The sequence below is a fragment of the Orcinus orca genome, chromosome 8 (genome assembly GCF_937001465.1).
Source record: "Orcinus orca chromosome 8, mOrcOrc1.1, whole genome shotgun sequence".
Lineage (NCBI taxonomy): Eukaryota > Metazoa > Chordata > Mammalia > Artiodactyla > Delphinidae > Orcinus > Orcinus orca.
In genome coordinates this window covers 25715768-25734694 of record NC_064566.1, presented here as the reverse complement: position 1 = coordinate 25734694, position 18927 = coordinate 25715768, and the positions used below count along the sequence as shown (strand labels likewise).

Genomic DNA, 18927 nt, shown 5'->3' with positions numbered 1-18927 from the left:
AAGAATCATGCATTTGTCCTGCTTTTTCATATGAACTATATCCTAGGGAAATCAAGTAGTTGATGAGAGCAATTTTCTCTTTATAGAATTATTTCAGCTGATAAACATTTAGGGAATTTTAGAATTAGAAAAATCAAGGTAACCCCTAATGAATCAGTGAATTGTGCAACTCCTAATGAATTAATGGATCTAGGCAATGATGATCCGTGGCTGCTAATGTCATAAAAATTAACACCTCTGAACCACTACTTATAACACATCTTGCTAAAATGAATCTAATCAAAACTCTAGAGCTAATAACCAATTCACAGGACATATGAAGGAGAAAGGAACATGCTAAAAAAAATACTTGTTTAGGTGCAATTCGTAAAATCCACCTGTGAGGTACTCTTCAGAACCAAAATTACAAGAAAAATAAAGAGATGAAGGTGGAACCTATAAATTAACAGAGACTCAGTGGACATTACAATCAATCACAAGGTATAGAATCTATCTGTATCCTTATTAAAGCAAACTACAAAAATCTAACAATAAGACCATCAGGGAGACTTGAACTCTGACTAGATATTTGATGATGTTAAAGAAGTATGGTTAATTTTGTAGGTGTGGTAAGTTTAAGAAAGGAGTTTTTATCATTTAGAGCTACAGTGATATGGTGTTTGGGTGTTTGGAATTTGCTTCAAATTAATCTGGAATGGAGTAAGGACCAATGGATGAAAGAAGATTGGCCACAAATTACTAACTGTTGAAAGTGGATGATAGGTACATAAGAACTGCTTATACTATTCTCTCCATTTCTGTCTATATTTGAATTTTTTCATATTTGTCTTTTGGTTTTGAGGTAAAATCTTGCTTTTGCTCTTGGCTTAAACCTAACAACAACAATAATATCAATACTACTAAACACAGATTATTCGGGGCATTTTATTTTAAGCTAAACACAGTGAAATGTCTTCAGCTGCAGTGCATTAGTAGTCCAAAATTCCCCGTGGACTTGTTAGTAAGGAACAGAAGTTTCAAGTTCAGGCATTGGGGCACTAGCTAGCTCTTCCATGCACCTTGCATTCTACATGAATTTTACTTGAATGTCCCACTGTGTTTTGTTATATATTAGGGCTAGACACACAACTTAAACATGCTATAAATCCTACCAAGTTCATAGATTGCTCTTATTACCTGTTCTTAAATATTTTGATAATATACTAGTTTATAAATCTCAGATTGGTTCCTGCCCTATTGTACCTTGGCATTGGAGAGAAAATTGCAAGCAAAATTCAGCCCATTTCCTAATGCAGACTTTTCTAGGAAGAAAAGCTGAAAAATATATAAATTGTTCAAAATAACAGTATGCTTATTAGGCTGTAAGGATCTTCCAACTAAAGAGTTAGCTCTCTCTCAGTAGCAACATCCTTCTCTCAGCAAACCAGACTCAACGCTTTGGAGTCATCACTGATGTGTCCCATGTGCTCTTTTGGGTAAATATTTCTGAGTGGTTGCTGTGTGCTTATGTGCTGGGCACTGTGCTTGGCACTGTGGATACAGAGAAAATACAACACATTCCAGTCCATGAAGAAATCGGTCTGGTGGGTGGGAGAGGTACATGGATGAAAATATCTGGCAAATGCTCTGATGGAAGTTCCTAAGTTCTCCAGCTTTTGTATGTTCTCCTTCCCTCCGAGTCTCAATGGATGCTGCCTGAACCACCATGCTGTGTGTCTGCAGACGGCATGCATGATCCCTTTCCAAGAGACTAGAGTTCAGTGGTTAAGAGCACAGACTTGAGTTTCCACTACTTCCTAGATATCTTTGATTTGTTTAACTTCTCTGTGCCTCTGTTTCCTCATCTATAAGGTTGGTTGTTGCTGGGATTAAAGGAAGTAACATCTATAGAGGTCTCAGAATAGTACGTACCTGACGTAATAAGGATTTTATCCATATGTCTTAAGTGTCTTATTCATTTCTTCAGGATGCTATGTTCCCATAAGTCTACAGCACTTCTAGCTGTTATAGTTGCTTCCTTTAATTCTGCAAAGCACTGCTGATAAATACTCTAGTGTTTATGAAAGCATTGCTAGAACCTAGAGTTCATTAATGACGCCCCTTTCCAGGAAGTCAGTTACAGGGCATCTCTCTGCTCAGCCCTCAGCCTACTTTTGGATTGCAGGAGTCAGCTCATAAACCTCAAGAGAGAAGTCCTCGATGGCCTGTTCTCAGGACCCACCCAAGTCAAGCACCCAAAATCTCTCCCTTGTCCCCCCACGTAAAAGCCCTGTTTAAATAATAATTTCTACAGAAACACTCCCTGATCACAGCCTGACTGTCTTTTACATTGTTATGTAAAGCAATTTAGCACCTCACCCTGAACTGCTTTATCCCAAAGCAGGATTTGCTTTTCCCTTTGCATAAGTCAAAAGGCACATTATAAGTTGTTTCGCTTACAAATAAAAGAGCAATCCTCCTTTAAAGAAGAATTCTGCCGCACTCCTAGAACAACTGACATTAAATACATTACTTTCATTTGGTTTAAAATTATTTTGGGCTCCTGCTACATATGTACAAAATATTGTAAGCACAGAGAATGAATCCTGCATGGAAATCCAAGAAGGCTTCCCAGAAGAGTGATATATAAGGTTTATATCATCTTTATTTCAAAATTCTCCCCCAATGTCTATTAGGGGTAATGAAAGTGGAGGGACTCAGAAAAAAATATGACAAAACATAAGCAATGAGTATCTCAGGGTGAAGGACTTTTGATAATTATTTTCTTCTTTTGATTTTGTATACTTCCTGACTTGCTGCAATGCACGTGTTACATTTAGTATAAGAAGACAAAATGGTGTTTTTAAATGTCTCATATCTGATTTTTCCCTTCCATGCCCATCTCCCCCACCTTTTCCATGTTCCATCACTTTTATCTTGACGCTCCCTTGCTCAAGCCCTACCAGTGGCCTCCTATTGCTTTTCTCCTCAAGCCTTAATAACTCTGTCTGACTTTCAAGCTTCTTCATAATCCACCCCATCCTACCTATCCAGTTGTACTTCCTACTACACACTCTCTGTGGGGAGACATTATCCTAAATTTCAATAGGAAAATGACTATCTTTTCCTTGTTTTGGAGGGCTCTCAGGAAAATACCCCACACTGGCTAATTTTAGGGTAGGTGGTAAGAGGCAGAACTAAATACAAAGATGCTGACATATTACTCTTCTTTCTAGAAATTGCCATTATTTATTTACAAGAGTCATGATTGCTACTGTTAATAGCTGCATTTCAGGAATTCCCTGGAGGTCCAGTGGTTAGGACTCTGCCATTTCACTGCTGGGGGTTCAATCCCTGGTCAAGGAACTAAGATCCCGCAAGCCATGTGGCACAGCCAAAAAAATTTTTTTTAAATAGAAAATAATTTTTTAAAAATAGCTGCATTGCATGGATGAGGCTAAATAATTTGCTCAAGGCCATAAGGAAGGTATCAGAGCCTGGATTAGGACCCAGGTCGGCTGGATGCCAAAGCCACACTCTTTCCATTGCACCAGGGCCTTGGCAAGGGGAACAGTCATATTTATATTCACTATCAGTTGCACTTGTTGATAGATCAGCATCAAAACTAAAAAATTGTTTCTAACCAAGCTAATTCACTCTCATAGCTCTTTTAGCTTATGCCTCATAATTTAGTCCATTTTATACTATAGTGTATTTTTGATAACTCTTTTTTATTTTATTTATTTATTTTTAATTTTTGGCTGCGTTGGGTCTTCGTTGCTGCGCACAGGCTTTCTCTAGTTGTGGTGAGCGGGGGCTACTCTTCGTTGCCATGCACGGGCTTCTCATTGCAGTGGCTTCTCTTGTTGCAGAGCACGGGCTCTAGGTGTGCCGGTTCCAGTAATTGTGGCCCATGGGCTCAGTAGTTGTGGCGCTTGGGCTTAGTTGCTCCACGGCATGTGGGATCTTCCTGGACCAGGGCTCGAACCTGTGTCCCCTGCATTGGCAGGCGGATTCTCAACGACTGCACCACAAGCGAAGCCCTGATAATTGTTTCTTATGTGTAAATTTTGTCTCCTTAATCAGGTTATTGGTTTAATGAGGGGATGACCATGTGCTAAGTACATACTTAGAACTAACTATAGCGCATTCTAGGTACATACTAAGAACTCACATAATGAGAACTCCATTTCAGTTGAATGTTTGCTTTATCAAAGTAGTATCTTAAAGATTATATAATTCCTAACTAAAAACCTTGAGTAAAAGGATAATTCATCAACTCAGAGGGTGTTTAATAAATGAAATAATGTTTATACAAAAGCTAGGGAGAAGCTAATAAATCTCTTATTAAACTAATTATTGGGCTTCCCTGGTGGCGCAGTGGTTGAGAGTCCACCTGCCGATGCGGGGGACACCGGTTTGTGGCCTGGCCCGGGAAGATCCCACATGCCACGGAGCGGCTGGGCCCGTGAGCCATGGCCACTGAGCCTGTGCGTCCGGAGCCTGTGCTCCGCAACGGGAGAGGCCACAGCAGTGAGAGGCCCACGTACCGCAAAAAAACCAACAACAAATAATTATTACATCATCCTTTATCAATATCTCCAAAACACCAAGGATTCTGCCAGTCATACAAAGATACACACCTTGTACCATCATCTACAAAAGAAAATACAGATGGACATAAAATTGTCAATGTAATATATTTATGGAACAACATGGGCTAGCAGGAGGTAGAAAGGTATAATTCAAAGGAGGAGACTTGCATTCAAGAAGGAGCCTACAGAAATATTTTAATATGCCTAGAATCTGTTTTTACCTAAAACATACCTGAGAAGGGAAAAGCAGTTGGTAGATGGACTCGAGATATTTCTGTAATGAGGTTTACTCAAATTTGTTATCAAGTAACTCATAATTTTTAAAATGTCAAAATGTCATAATTTATTAGCATTGCTTTTGGAAAGATGATCTGTATGATGCAACCAATTATGAAATAATATTTTCTACTTGGTGAAATGTTTTCCTAGTTCCTCTACCCATTTCTGCCTCATCAGAGGGAGTAGAATAACAGAGATTTTGTTATTTATAAAATCATCATCTTCATTAGAGCAAATTATGTGACTTCCGTTTCTCATAGGGAGTCTCTCTAGACTCCTTCTATTTCTGTCCCCCTCCAGCATTTTCCTTTTGGATTGGATATTTTCATGTCCTTGTTTTCATTTTCTAGAGGTACTATATCTCTCCAGTTAGACCATAAACTCCCTAGGGTTGGTTTTCTCTATTTTCTATAAAATCCCCTTAGCTCTTTGTACAGCAGAGGGCCGAAATAGGCATTTAATAAATTAATAATTGGGTTTTATTCTTTTAGGAAGACAGAAATGGGGTGGTCCCTCTGCTTCGCTCCTTGATTCCTTGGGCTTCTCTAAAATCACATCCCCAAATGTAGCACAGCTGAAATAACAGCAGCGCCAGCTTGCATTTTTACAGTACCATCTACTTTTCAAAATGTTTTTACATCTCTTATCTCATTTATTTCTCACCAAAATCCTATGAGGTAAGTAGAGCAGATATGGCTCGTCTCATGTGATAGATGGTAAAACAGAGGGAGAGGTTAAGTGACTTGCCCAGTCCCTCACCACTCCAGTCCATCTGCCAGAATTATCTTCCTAATAATAAATATAAACATGACATTCCCCTGCATAAAATCATCAACAGGACTCTGGCTGTCTACAGGGTAAAGTGCAAACTCTTTAGCAGGGCACACAAGTCCCTTCACATCTGGCCCCATGTTCCTCACCAGCTTCGTCTTCCACGGCTTCCGCCCTGCAAGGCACCCTCCCCCAGCCACGCTGAACTCCCACCATTCACGTCAACGGCCCTCAAGACCGCAGGCCTTTGCATGCGTTGCTTCCTCTGCCTGGAATGCTCTTTGGGGTTTAAACCTCTCACTACCACCTTCCACCTTGAGAGATTCCTATTCAGTCCCCTATGTGTAGGTCAAGTGAAACTTCCCTTACAGTCTTGCTTCTGGCTTCAGGCCTGCAGGGTGAGTTGGCCGCTCCTTTATAAACCACCGGCCCCTGCCTCCTTGCTACCTCTTATCCTGATCGATTTTTTTTCTCAGTGGAACTTATCACCTTCCAATATAATATATGATTTGCTTGTTTATTAAGTCTTCTTGTCTGTCTCTCTGTGATGCAATGTAAGCCCCACAGGGCCATGGACCTTTGCTGGTTTTGTTTGCTGGTGTGTCCCAGGTGCCCAGACAGTGTCTGACACACCATAAGTGTGCAGGAAATTCAGAAAGCATTAATTAAGCAACTGCGATTCTGGCACTGAGGCCACAGAGATGCGATACAGTCCTTCCGGCCTAGGAGAAGGAGAAAGGAACTAAAGCACCATGATGCGAGCAGGATGCTGAGTGCAGTGATAGTGGTATGTGCTGGGGGAGATGAGAGCACAGATAAGGAGCGGGGCCAGGCCGGGTGTAGATGGAAACAGCCCCGACAGGAAAGGCTTAGGCTTCATCCAGAGGGCAATATGTAAAGAGAGACTTGACAGCCGTGCACAAGTTCACCGAGTTCAGAAGGAGGTGGGGAGAAATTACAAGGAATTTTTATAGCTTAATATTAGCGTGTATATGGGGGGTGGGATATAAGGCCAGAGAAGTAAAATCTGTTTATATCCATATAGAAGAGGGAAACAGAGCTCCTGAGTGTAAAGGGCCAAGTCTTTGCCTCAGATTCAAATGTAATTAGGTTGTTTTTACCTCCAAAACAACTATGCTTCGGAACACCCTTTCTCTGTAATGAAAAATGCCAGAAATGATTAATTCTGATGTTAATAATTTAGAGAGGAAAAGTCTGGAGTCAGGGCATTAGACCTTGATCTCCTGAGACTTTAGAAGAAACTCCTAGAGAGCGTATCTTGAAATATTAATCCTGCTCATTCATGGAGCTTCTGGATCAGCAGAAATTTGATATGTTTTCCTTTATTAAGCTCTTTCTTTTGCCCTTTTATAGTTTGAAAAGAACTTTCATAGCTAGAGGTATATCTAGTTAGAGATGAATTGTGGTACTTGGCTTAATTTCAAGAGAGCAATATTTTTATTCTTTGAGCAGCTCAATGTTTTTAAGCCATCTGATGAGTATCAAGCACTGTGCTAGGCCCTTGCTACAAAGACCAGTAACCCAGGGCCATGGCTGTTGAGGGGCTCATAGACTATACGGACAGGCAGACATATGAGTATAATGAAATGCTGTAGGGATCAAATATGGAAGTATGCACAGGAAACAAAGTGCAGACAAAGAAGAGAGTGCTTCATTCCTCTGGGGAGACGGAGAGAGGGAAGTGTGCACACCACACAAGGTTTCCCAGGAGAGGTGATGCTTGATCAGAGTCTTGAAAGTTAGTGTGTGTTCATCGGTGGACAGTGGACATTCAGGGTAAAGGGAGAAGCACAAGCACAGGCTCGAGGCTATGAAACAGGCTGGTGAGTAAGGAAGTACAAACAATTCAGTATGACTGGACCTGGTGTGTGTGTGTGTGTGTGTGTGTGTGTGTGTGTGTGTGTGTGTGTGTGTGTAGGCAGTGAGGTACATGAGTGTGTGTGTGTGTGTGTGTGTGTGTAGGCAGTGAGGTACATGAGTGTGTGTGTGTGTGTAGGCAGTGAGGTACATGAGTATGTGTGTGTGTGTGTGTGTGTGTAGGCAGTGAGGTACATGAGTGTGTGTGTGTGTGTGTGTGTGTGTGTGTGTGTGTGTGTGTGTGTAGGCAGTGAGGTACATGACCCTTTATATGCTATGTTAAGGAGTTGGGATTTCATTCAATCGGCCAGTGTTTCTCAAATTTTGATCCAAGGAACACTTGTCTCAGACTGTTTTAGAAGGTCCTCGTTAAAATGCAGATCCCTGGGCTCTAATGATTCAGAATCTCAAGAAGAACGATGAGTGAGGTCAGAAAGACCAAGAGTCTGCAAAGCTCTCTCGGAGATTCCTAAGTTTGAAGACTGCTATTATAGGCAATGGGGAGACATTCAAAGTTTTAAATAGAGGACAACAATCAGATTTGCGTTTACAAAGATTTTGTTTTTAGTAGTATTGTTCAAGATCCTCATCCCAGATGCTTACATGGTCTAGGCATGTAAAATAAATGACTAAAGTAGGCTGCATGGAATGATCCGGGAGTGGTGGGGGCTGAGGCAAACCAAAGAGCACAACCTCGGCTAAGGGAGTGGTCACTGTGTAGCCTCAGTCAATTATTGACAAGTAGGAATTTTAACCCAGTGCTGTCAGACTGTTCACTTTTTCAAAATAAAGTGATCATCTATATTTTCATGTAAAATCTCCCAGTATTGACATACTGGCTATATCAGTAACGTTCTTAGTTACAAAGAACAGAAACAGATTCTGGATGATAAAGCAGAAAATACGTTTATTAAAAAGATGTTTAACCTAGGAAAGCTACTTAGAAAATTATTAGACAAACATATGTATACCTCGTGTTCCAACAACCTCATCCCTAGATACATACCTAATTAAAAGGTATGTTCCCCAAAAGACATGTAGTAGGATATTCATAGGAGCGCTATGAATCTTACAAGAAATGGAAATGTCCCAAATGCCTATTAACAATAGAAAGGATAATATAGTATAATGCCTTTACACAGTGGAATACTGTGTACAATGAGAATGAACGATCTACAACTACATGCAGCAAATGATAAATCTCACAAACATAACATTGAGCAAAAGAAGCGAGAAATCAAAGTGTACATATTGTGTGATTCCATTTATATTTAACACAAAAACAGGCAAAACTAATCCATGCTGTTTGAAATCTAAATAGTGTTTACCACTATTCTGTTGTGATTGTTGTGTTAGGAGTGTTGTGATTGGAGGGGAACACAACAGGGTATTTTGAGGTTCTCATGGTGGTCTCTTAGTTTGGTTCTGGGTACATTGTTATGTTTGTTTGTGAAGATTTATTGAGCAATACATTTATGATATGTGCAGAGGCATCCCTAGCATGTTTGTTTTTAAACACTTACTCACCTACATGACAAAATAATTTTCAATGATAGTCATGAAATAAAACTAAAATAGTGGCCATAAAAGAAATGTAGATAGTGAAATCTTTCTTTACTTAAATTTTATATACCTGTATATACCTATGCACGCACACATATATATGTTTTTAAATAATTAACAATCTAAAAAAAAGAAATTTTGATTTTAAATATATTGTTCATATTCAGGAAAATACATTACGTATGAAGTAAAATTTACACTTACCATACAAAAATATTACATCTTGCAGTTTCCTCTCTGTTTCACTGTTTTATATTTTGAACACAAATAAAAACTTCAAGTACTCACACAGACTGATAGAACTGAAGTAATTCAAGTTCTATTTCTTTGTTTTTACAACCACTGTACTACCAGTCATTTATTCTAAACTTCCTATTTAAATGCAAAAGTCTGGAGAACCATAATCTGTGCTGAAAGCCAGCTCAAAAGGTTTCAGGACTTTAAGATGTACTCTTGAAATGTATACATGTAACTGAGCCCACAGTTGTCAGGGCCTAACTGTATAACTGGGTGTCCTCCAAATTAACTTCTTTATAAAATACAATGCTTACTAAAGGATGGGAACTAAAACGGTGCTGATTTGACTCGTGTGTGTGCGTGTGTGTGCGTGTATGTGTGTGAGTGTGTGTGTGTATAATGTATATATAGTTCTCTACATATTATATATGTGTATATATATATATAGTTACTTCTAAATATGTCAGTGATAAAATAGTCCTCCCTGAAAAAAATCTTTTCATGGTTAAGTTTTAAGCATTTGGTGCAGTTACTATTGAATTTTTTAATGAATATATTTATATTGATATTATATAATTATATAATGTCATTATATTATGTTATATATAATAATATTTTAGAGAGAGATATATGTTTTAAAATGATCCACAGACAAAGCACCTCATTATTGTGCCCTTTTCTGTATGCATATTATGTTTCAATAAAAGGGTAAAAAGAAGAAGAAAGAATATCTAGGGCAGCTCACAGAAGTGTTGGGCAAACTGGACTAACAGGCTTGAGGCTATTTTTGAAACAACACCCCGGACCATGTGGCCCACCTGGCCTAACAGAACCATTTCTGCAGCTGCTGCTGCTCCAGGGAACGTAAGAGGAAGTCACCGCTGCCAGTGCTGCCCCTGAAAGCCAGAGACCTCCACCACCACCTCTGCCCAGCAAACAGACATGCACAGAGCTTTCTTCTTCAATTGCCATATATTAGTTTCAAGTGGGTCTATCTAAATGACGGAGCCTAAGGTCAAATTTGGAGGAATTTGTCTTCTGGATTCCCCCTCAAGGGAGATGGGAATTAGAAGGCAGGAAATCATAACAAGTATGTCCAAAAAGTGATAGGTAGCCAAAAAATATGAGAAAGTCCACTACAGCATACTTCTTTAGCTGTTCAACATTAATCTGTCATTATTTTAAACTTAATAACAACATGTGAACAATCACGATAAAATTCTCCTATTGATCACAGTGCAAACGTCCCTGATGCAAATAAAAACACTCTCTGTCCCAAAGGGAGACAATCTAAAAAACAGTCTCATCCAAGTACCGTACCCAGCTGAATGTTAGCTCTCTGGATGATGTGCAGGTCCAGATATGACACCTCAGGGTCCCCTGACCTTAACACTAAAAGATAACTGCCCCCTATGTATTGAATACACAATAGAAAAGGAGCAGGAATGCAGTAGTAACTTCGGGTCAGGAAAGTGAATAGGAAACAGCCACAGGAAATATCAAACCCTGTATTCTGCCAGTGAGAAGGAGGACTCCGTGCCTTGGTGGTGGTATAAGATCTGGTTCTGCCCTCTGGAGGAATCCTCCGGGTCCATTATTATGCATGGCCTCACGGATAATAGGCCACGGATAAGGGCTTTAGAAAGGATGCCCTTCCTGGGGACCTCACAGGACCCTCTCAGTCCACTTCTAATAGGTGTGAGTTTAGGAACCTGGGGTGGCTTAAGCGGTTGAAGAATTATAGGCTGTTGCTAGACAAGTCTGGAATTTCTTTGACAACATACTGTTGTGAGACAATTTTCCTTGAGTTTCTTGTCTCTCTAATATCTTATATGCAGAGGCACTGATCACCCTTTGTCTCAGACTATCTTTTCAAGGGTGTTTGTGTAGAAAACAGCCTTGGAAGATAGAGATAGTGTTTCCCTCCAGAACAAAGGGCAAACATGCTTACAGTCCATTATAAGCTATTTGGGCTCCCTAAGCTCAGGGTTACTTTCCTATAACGTGCACATCTGACACACATCTGGGCCCATCCACCCCATCTTTTGAGACTTTGCTGAAAGTGGCAAGGAGTAACCAGAATATGTCAACATGGATTATATCTACTCTTTCCCCCAACAACATAAAATATCATGGTTTATGTCCCAAGAAATAAAAGAAGACAGTTTTCCATGGAGAATGTTTTGACATCATTTAACAAGGTTCATGCTGTTTCTAAGCCTGAAAAATCTGGGTCCTCATTGTCAAATCCTTACTTCTTTCCGTAAGTCAATACCATACTTTAGGTTCTCTTGTTGGAAGCACTCTACTTCTGGTACCAAATCTGCTTGGTTAAATTGGCTCCAAGTAACAAAATAACACTGACGTATAGTGGCTCAGACAAACAAGGTGTGAATTTTCCCCACAAAGCTAGAAATCTCAAATTCCCCAGGGCTGAAAGGGTGGTTCCATAGTAAACCAAGACCCAGGTTCCTTCTAGCTTTCTACTCCAGCCCTTTAGCAAGTGAAATTCATCCTCAGCTTGCTACCTTGTGGTTGCAAAGTGGCTGCCCCACCTCCAGCTTCACGTCTACAACCAAGATAGCAAGAAGGGGAAAGGCAGAAGTTAAGTATGCTTCCATTCAAAGAACTTTTGAAAAAGCCCATGTAGCAACTTTCCTGTCATTTTATCAGCCCAAAGATATCACATCCTCACCCCCAACTGCAAAAGAGGCTGGGAAACACAATTCTTTAGGTAGGCATGATGCCATACTGAACAAAAGACGGGTTCTGCTAGTAAAGTAAAAAGAGAAAACATGTATTGGATACGTTACCAGCAATGTCTGCCACAACAATTAATTTTTTAAAAAGTTAAGTGCTATATAGGACAAATAAACATACCTTTAAGCTGTATCTGTGCTGCAGATACTGAGTACAATCTCAGAGAATTCATGGCCAGATAGTGAAAGTGAAGGTAAGAGAACATATAGGAGACAACTTCAACAGTCCAGACAAGAAATGATGAGGGTCTGAATCGAAAAGTTAATCAAAAGGGTAGAAAAGCTGTTCAGAATTGGGGGAAAATAGTGCCTCCCTATTTCTGACGTTTCCTTCCAAGTGAAGAGAGCTCTACAGAGTGTCCATTTTGACACTTGTGGTTTCTCCATACCTTTACCTCCCTCTGCCCAATGGGCAGTTGAGTGATTTCTCTGACCAGTACCTGTGGGAAGAATAACTAGGAGCATTTCAGGTCCACCATTTTGCACTAGGGAGTGGACCCCCCCGTGGAGCGCAGCCTTGCACTGGAAACTGGAGGTTTCTTTCCCTACTGGCCTTGTGTAGTTGGGAACCAGTCCATCACTGCCTTTTCTCCTCTCGGCCACAGACAGCATGAGTTCTATCCTCCTCCGCTGTGTAAGTCTTACATGTCAGAGGCCTTCCTATCCAGGAGGCTAGGTGGATAAATCTTCCCCATTCTGGAGTTGAGGTTTACCCAGCATATTTAGTTAACAGGTCAAAAGCCACATCATATGATCTATCTCTATCAACAATGAAGACACTACTTCTTCCCCCATCTGCCTCTCCTGTATATTATTTATTTCTTTTTAAAAACAGCTCTGTTGGTATAATTCACATACCATACACTTCACCCATTTAAAATCTACAGTTCATTCGTTCTTAGTCACAGAGTTGTGCAACCAGCACCACAATCAATTTGGGAACATTTTCATCACTCCCTAAAGAAACCTCTTACCCTTCAGTTATCGTTCCCCCTTCTTCCCCTTCAACCCCTTCCCCTCCCAGCACATACACACACCACCAATAGAATCATACAATATGTGTTGCTTCTGGCCTCTTTCACTTAGCATAATATTTTCAAGATTCTTTCATGTTGTAGCATATATCAGTCCTCCATTCCTTTTTATTGCCAAATAATATTCCATTGTATAAATATACCACGTTTTGTTTATCCATTCATCAATTGATGGACATTTGACTAATGTGAATGTTTTGGGCTATTATGAATAATGCTGCTATGAACACTTTGTATGTTTTTGCATGGACATATATTTTCAATTCTCTTGTATATATGCCTAGGAGTGGAAATTCTGCATCATATGATAACTCTATGTTTAGCCTTTTAAGAAACTGCAGACTGTTTTCCAAAGTTCCAAAGTGGCTGTACCACTTTACATTCCCATCATCACTCTATGAGCGTTCCAAATTCTCCACATCCTCATCAACACTTGTTATTGTCTATCTTTTATATCGTAGCCATTCTGGTGGGTGTGAAAGGGTATCTCGTTTTGGTTTCGATTTGCATTTCCCCGATGGCTAATGAGTGCTCTTCTTCTGACCTGGATGATAGTTACATGTATATGTTCACTGTGATAATTCATCAAAGTATACACAGGATTGGTGCATTTTTCTGAACATGTTACACTTCAATAAAAAGTTTATTTTGAAAGCACATATTCCACATCAGGTAAAGACTTCTTATATTCTATTTTTTAAAATGAAATCATTACCAAGCAACAAAAAAGGAGATAAGAGCAGCAGCTTTCAAGTGACACAGACCTGGATAGGAATCCATGCTGACTGATGCTCTGTGTCTCAGGCTGGCAAAGCTGCCTAACTCCTCTGAGCCTCTGTTGCTTCATCTTTCAATAAAATTGTAAAACTAATAATACCTCACAGGATTGTGGCTAGTGCAGCTCATATAGGAGCTAAAAATCATGTTTTTTCCAAAAATGTAAAAAATTATTAGCTCATAAAACTACTATTGCATTCACATGGTTTGCAGTTGGTACGCCTCTTGACTAGCGCGGTAAGATTTTCCCTCTGGTATAGACATGTCTTTCTGAAATCATTTTAAAAACATAAATGATGAATGTGTCTTCTTTGGATTCAACAGATTTATGAATGTTTCAATAATCGGCTATGTCATGTGCAGAAGTTAACCTTATGAATTTGGGGAAGTTAATTGGGAAGATTAATGTTTTCTAATGGTCAAAGTGTTTGAGATTTAAAGCACTGTATTAGTTCCAGTGCTGAATCTACAGCTCAGGTGCAATATATTTCAGTAAGCCACCAATTAACTGGCTTAAACATTAGTTGTTTCACCTGTAAAGTCACTATACTCATGTTGTATCACTAGTATAAAATTTAATTATTAGTTATAATCTCTGAGACCCTAAGATGATGGTTGCTTTGTAAATTCAGTGTTATACCACAACAGCACTAAGAGAGATTCCAAGATTCCCACCATAAACACACATTACAAAAAGTTGTTGACTTACATTTACATAAACTTTTTATTTACAAAATTATGACTTTAGATTTCAAACTTTTCTCTCTGTGTCAATCAGGATTAGATTCAGTTGTATATGAGAGAAATCCTATATAATGGTAGATTAAATGAGATGGAGGTTTATTTTTTTCTTATGTAAAACAAGTCAAGAGGCAGGCAGTCATGGCCTGTTACTGCATCTTCCTGATGTCATCAGGGACATAGGCTCTTCCATCTTTCCTTTCCATTATCTTGGCTTCTACCTTTAAGGCCACATCTTGGTTTTAGTTTGGTTACTGCAACTCCCACCATCAAGTACATGTGTTCTTAGGCAGCAAGAAAGAGATAAAGGACAAAAGAGGCTGGGCCTGCTGCTTTTATAGAGCTTTCCCAGAAGCTCCTCCCAATATTTCCATTTACATCTCATTGGCTACCCCAGCCATAATAAGGCTGATAAATTTAGTTGCATGGAAGGGTTCATTGCATGGAAGGGTTCATTCATTTAGTTGCATGGAAGGGTTCATCTACACTATAGGGAGGACTTGCTACTAAGGAATAAGAGGATGGATAGCAGGCTGACAAGTGGCAGCAGTCTGTGCCACACTTTTTTCCCCCACTCTTTTCCATGTCTTTCTAGAATGTTGTAATCATCTATTTTTCATTCAAAATTTAAAGCAATGATCGGATATCATTGCTTTATATCTGACATATCAAATATATGTCAATTTAGTTAACTTTTATGCTATAATTCACTAATATAACAAATATTTATTACTCCTTCTTCGTATCAGCCACTTCCATAAGCAAAGGAGTGAAATAATGAACACATTCCCACCTTCTCAAAGCTCCCAGGATATTGATTCAGTAAAAGGACGATGATTAAGTATTATAAATAATGCCCATTTCGAACGGGTTACCCTTTAAAATATAGCATTACTATTTAGGTAATCAACTACATGTACTATTTTAGTAGAAAAATATACTTTTATTTATCAGATGAATAATTCTATAGTTTTGAGATACTTGATATATACTTGAAGACAAATTTTGGATATCAATATCATGCAATGCATTCTTCTTGCAAAACAATGTAGTTTTTGTCCAATGATAAAATTTCAGGTGAATATATTAATATGGTCCTTTCACATAAGACAATTAAAAATAGAGCTAAATCCAGGTTTTCCAGAATTTTTCATCAGAAAGAACAAGGAGATATTACTAGAGGGAAAGCAGACAAAATAAACAGTAAAGAAAAACTATAAATATTTAGCTGTATTTTTCAGGTTAAAAAAATCAGCTAGAGAATATTGTCTTTCAGAAGATAGAGGACCTGTTCAACATCTTGGTACTAACTCATTTTTTGAAAGTGCCTAGATATGTTTTTAAGAAACTAAGAATATGATACAATAATAACAGGTTGCTATTGTGACAGTATAAACGACAACTCTTATTTTATTGCCTTTAACACACCAGTTGACCTGTATTTTATTTTGGGCATAGGATCAAGTTAAAATTGGCCAGCTCAAATTTCAACTGGCTCCAGATTTCTTCAATCGGCTCCAAACTTTTTTATCTGAAACATTCGGAACATATGGAACATGCCATATATAGAAGAATAGACAATATTTCTTATACCACTTGTCTAAGTTAAGGGAGATTTGTCTCCTTTAAAAAGGAAAACAAAAGTCCACAGAACACTTATTTTAACAAAATAGAGCTAAAATTTTTTGACTCATTTAAAAACCAATTAGATCTGAGATATTATTTTAAAATGAATATTAGTCCCCCTCATCCAGGCAATGACAATCTATAGTGTTGCCACTTAAGATTAGTTTGTATCTTCTAGAGATTTATATAAGTGGAATCATACAGTATGTCTGGCTTCTTTCACACAACAAATTATTTTGATTCATCCACATTGTTACATGTATCAATAGTTCATCCTTTTTTATTGCACAGCAGTATTCCATTATGTGAATATATAACAATTTGTTTATCCATTCACCTGTGGGTTGTTTTTTTTTTGGCTGGGCTGTGCGGCTTGCAGGATCTCAGTTCCCCAACCAGGGGACCAGGGATTGAACCCAGGGCCACTGTAGTGAAAGACTGGAATCCTAACCACTAGGCCACCAGGGAATTCCCTTCTTATTGAGTTTTGAAAGTGCTTTATATATTCTGGATACAAGTCCATACCAGATGTGTAATTTGCCAATGTTTTCTCCTAGTCTGTGGCTTGTCTTTTCATTCTCTTAAGTGTCTTTCAGAGAGCAGAAGTTCTTAATTTTGATGAAGTCCGATTTGCCAATTTCTTTTCATTCATGGATCATGTCCTTCAGAGATGTATCTAAAAAATCTGGTCACAAACCCAAGGTCACAAAAATTTTCTTCCGTGTTTTCTCCTAAAAGTTTAATTAACAGTTTTAGATTTTATATTTAGGTCTAAGATTCATTTTAAGTTCATTTTTCCATATGGTAAAAGTATGGATTCAGTTTCATTTTTCTCAAATATGAATATACAATTGTTCCAGCACCATTTGTTTAAAAGATTAAACTGCCTTTGTATCTTAGGCAAAAATCAATTGACCACGTGTAAGTCTATTTCTGAGCTCTCTTTTCTCTTCCTTTGATCTAATTGTCTACCTTGATGTCAATATCACACTATCTTGATGACTATTACCATGTTGCATTCCTACCAGCAATTTATCAGAGTTCCAGTTGCTCCACATCCTTATTAGGACTTGGTATTGTTTTCTTTAAATTTGTTTTTGTGGTAAGTGTGTAGTGGTATCTTATCATGTTTTTGATTTGCATTAAAACTGGGTTGTTCTCTTTCTTACTATTGAGTTTCCCATTTCTTTTTAAACTTAATTTTCCCTAATTTCCTAAACAATACCCATCTTGGGTGCGTATCAAGGCCTCCATGTTGTTTTTCTTGCTTTTTCAAATAAGAAGCAAGCTTGCAATTACTGCAAGTAGACAGTCTGCCCCAGAATGTTAGAAGGCGTTGGCTTGAATTCAGGCCAAACTTTGGAATCCCCTTGAGTTCCTCTTTCTCTCACACCCCTTACCTGATCTGTCAGTAAATCTTATCAGTTTTACCATCGAGAATTCAATCAATTTCTCACCACCACTCCACCATCTTCTCTTGCTCTGTCTCTGTAATAGCTTTCTAACCAGTTTCCCTACTTGGGCCCTTGCTCAACTTATATCATTTTGCAACACACCTGCCACAGTGATCCTTTACAAAAAAAGTTGTTTGACCTCCTCACTCCTCTGCTCAAAACCTGTTAGAGGCTTGTTAAAGTCAAAACCAAATTTTTTATTATAGCCTACAAGACAATGATCTGGCCATGGCTATCTCATCTATTCCTCTCCTCCTCAAATCCAGCCTACAGGCTTCCTTGCACCTGCCTCGAGTCCTTTCCTTGCTGTCTTCTGCATGAAAAGCTCTCCTGCAGATTTCTCCATTGGTACTTTCCTCATTTCCTTCACTTCTCAATGACATGTGAGCCATTTTCTTTGCTTACCCTATCTAAAATGGCATGCACGCACACTCATACACACACCCGCACCACCCCTTTCTCTGTTGTTTTACTGGTGCTAATTAACATAACTACTGAATAACAGCTAATACATCTAGAGCTCACCGTGTTTTAATTGCTTTATATATTAATTTACTTAATCCTCAGAACAACACTATGAGTTAAGTACTTGATCTAATTTTTCCAGAAGAAGCTGGAAAGCAGCGGTTAAGCAACTGCTCCAAATCACACATCCATCAAATGGTGCAGCAGGGATTCCACCCCAAGAAATTCGATTCTGGAGTCTGTGCTGTAAAACACTACACTATTCAGGGCTGCGTTTCTAATTACTTTGTACTGTTTGTGTTCTGTGTGCCCCCAATGGAATGTAAGCTGCACGTGGGGGAGCTTATTTTGAAAACTACTGCTGTCCCCGAGGTAGAGAGCACTGCCTGCTTGCTAGCTAGTCCCTCAATAAAGGCTGAAATGTGGGTTAAATTATAACTCGAAAAAAAATCGCACCCAAATTTCAAAAGGGTAGGTGGTCCCCGTGAGGCGCAAGCCGGGCGATAATACGGAACACAGACCACACCCCACCTACCGGAGTTAGAAGAGACAAGAGACCACGCAGGAAGGTAGCCCGTAGGGCTCGTTCCGCCTCCGCCTCCGCCTCCGCCTCCGCCTCCGCCTCCGCCTCCGCCTCCGCCTCCGCCTCCGCCTCCGCCTCCGCCTCCGCCTCCGCCTCCGCCCGGCCCCGCCCCACAGAGCGCGCGCTGTGATTGGCCTCCGTGGCTTCGCCCGTCCTGGTGACCCCGCCCCGCAAGACCCGCGCAGG

The 18927-nt window shown here is 39.3% G+C and overlaps 2 long non-coding RNA genes across 2 annotated transcripts in view; both read right to left on the bottom strand.

The window, feature by feature from the left end:
• Positions 1–18927, bottom strand: part of LOC125965280 (uncharacterized) — a 34137-nt gene that overhangs the window by 15067 nt on the left and 143 nt on the right. The window lies entirely within an intron of this gene.
• On the bottom strand, positions 16001–18837 carry LOC117197591 (uncharacterized). The gene is made up of 2 exons (XR_004478290.2): positions 18694–18837; positions 16001–16970 (listed from the first exon to the last, which is right to left on the bottom strand). It is a non-coding gene; the product is annotated as an uncharacterized LOC117197591 (long non-coding RNA).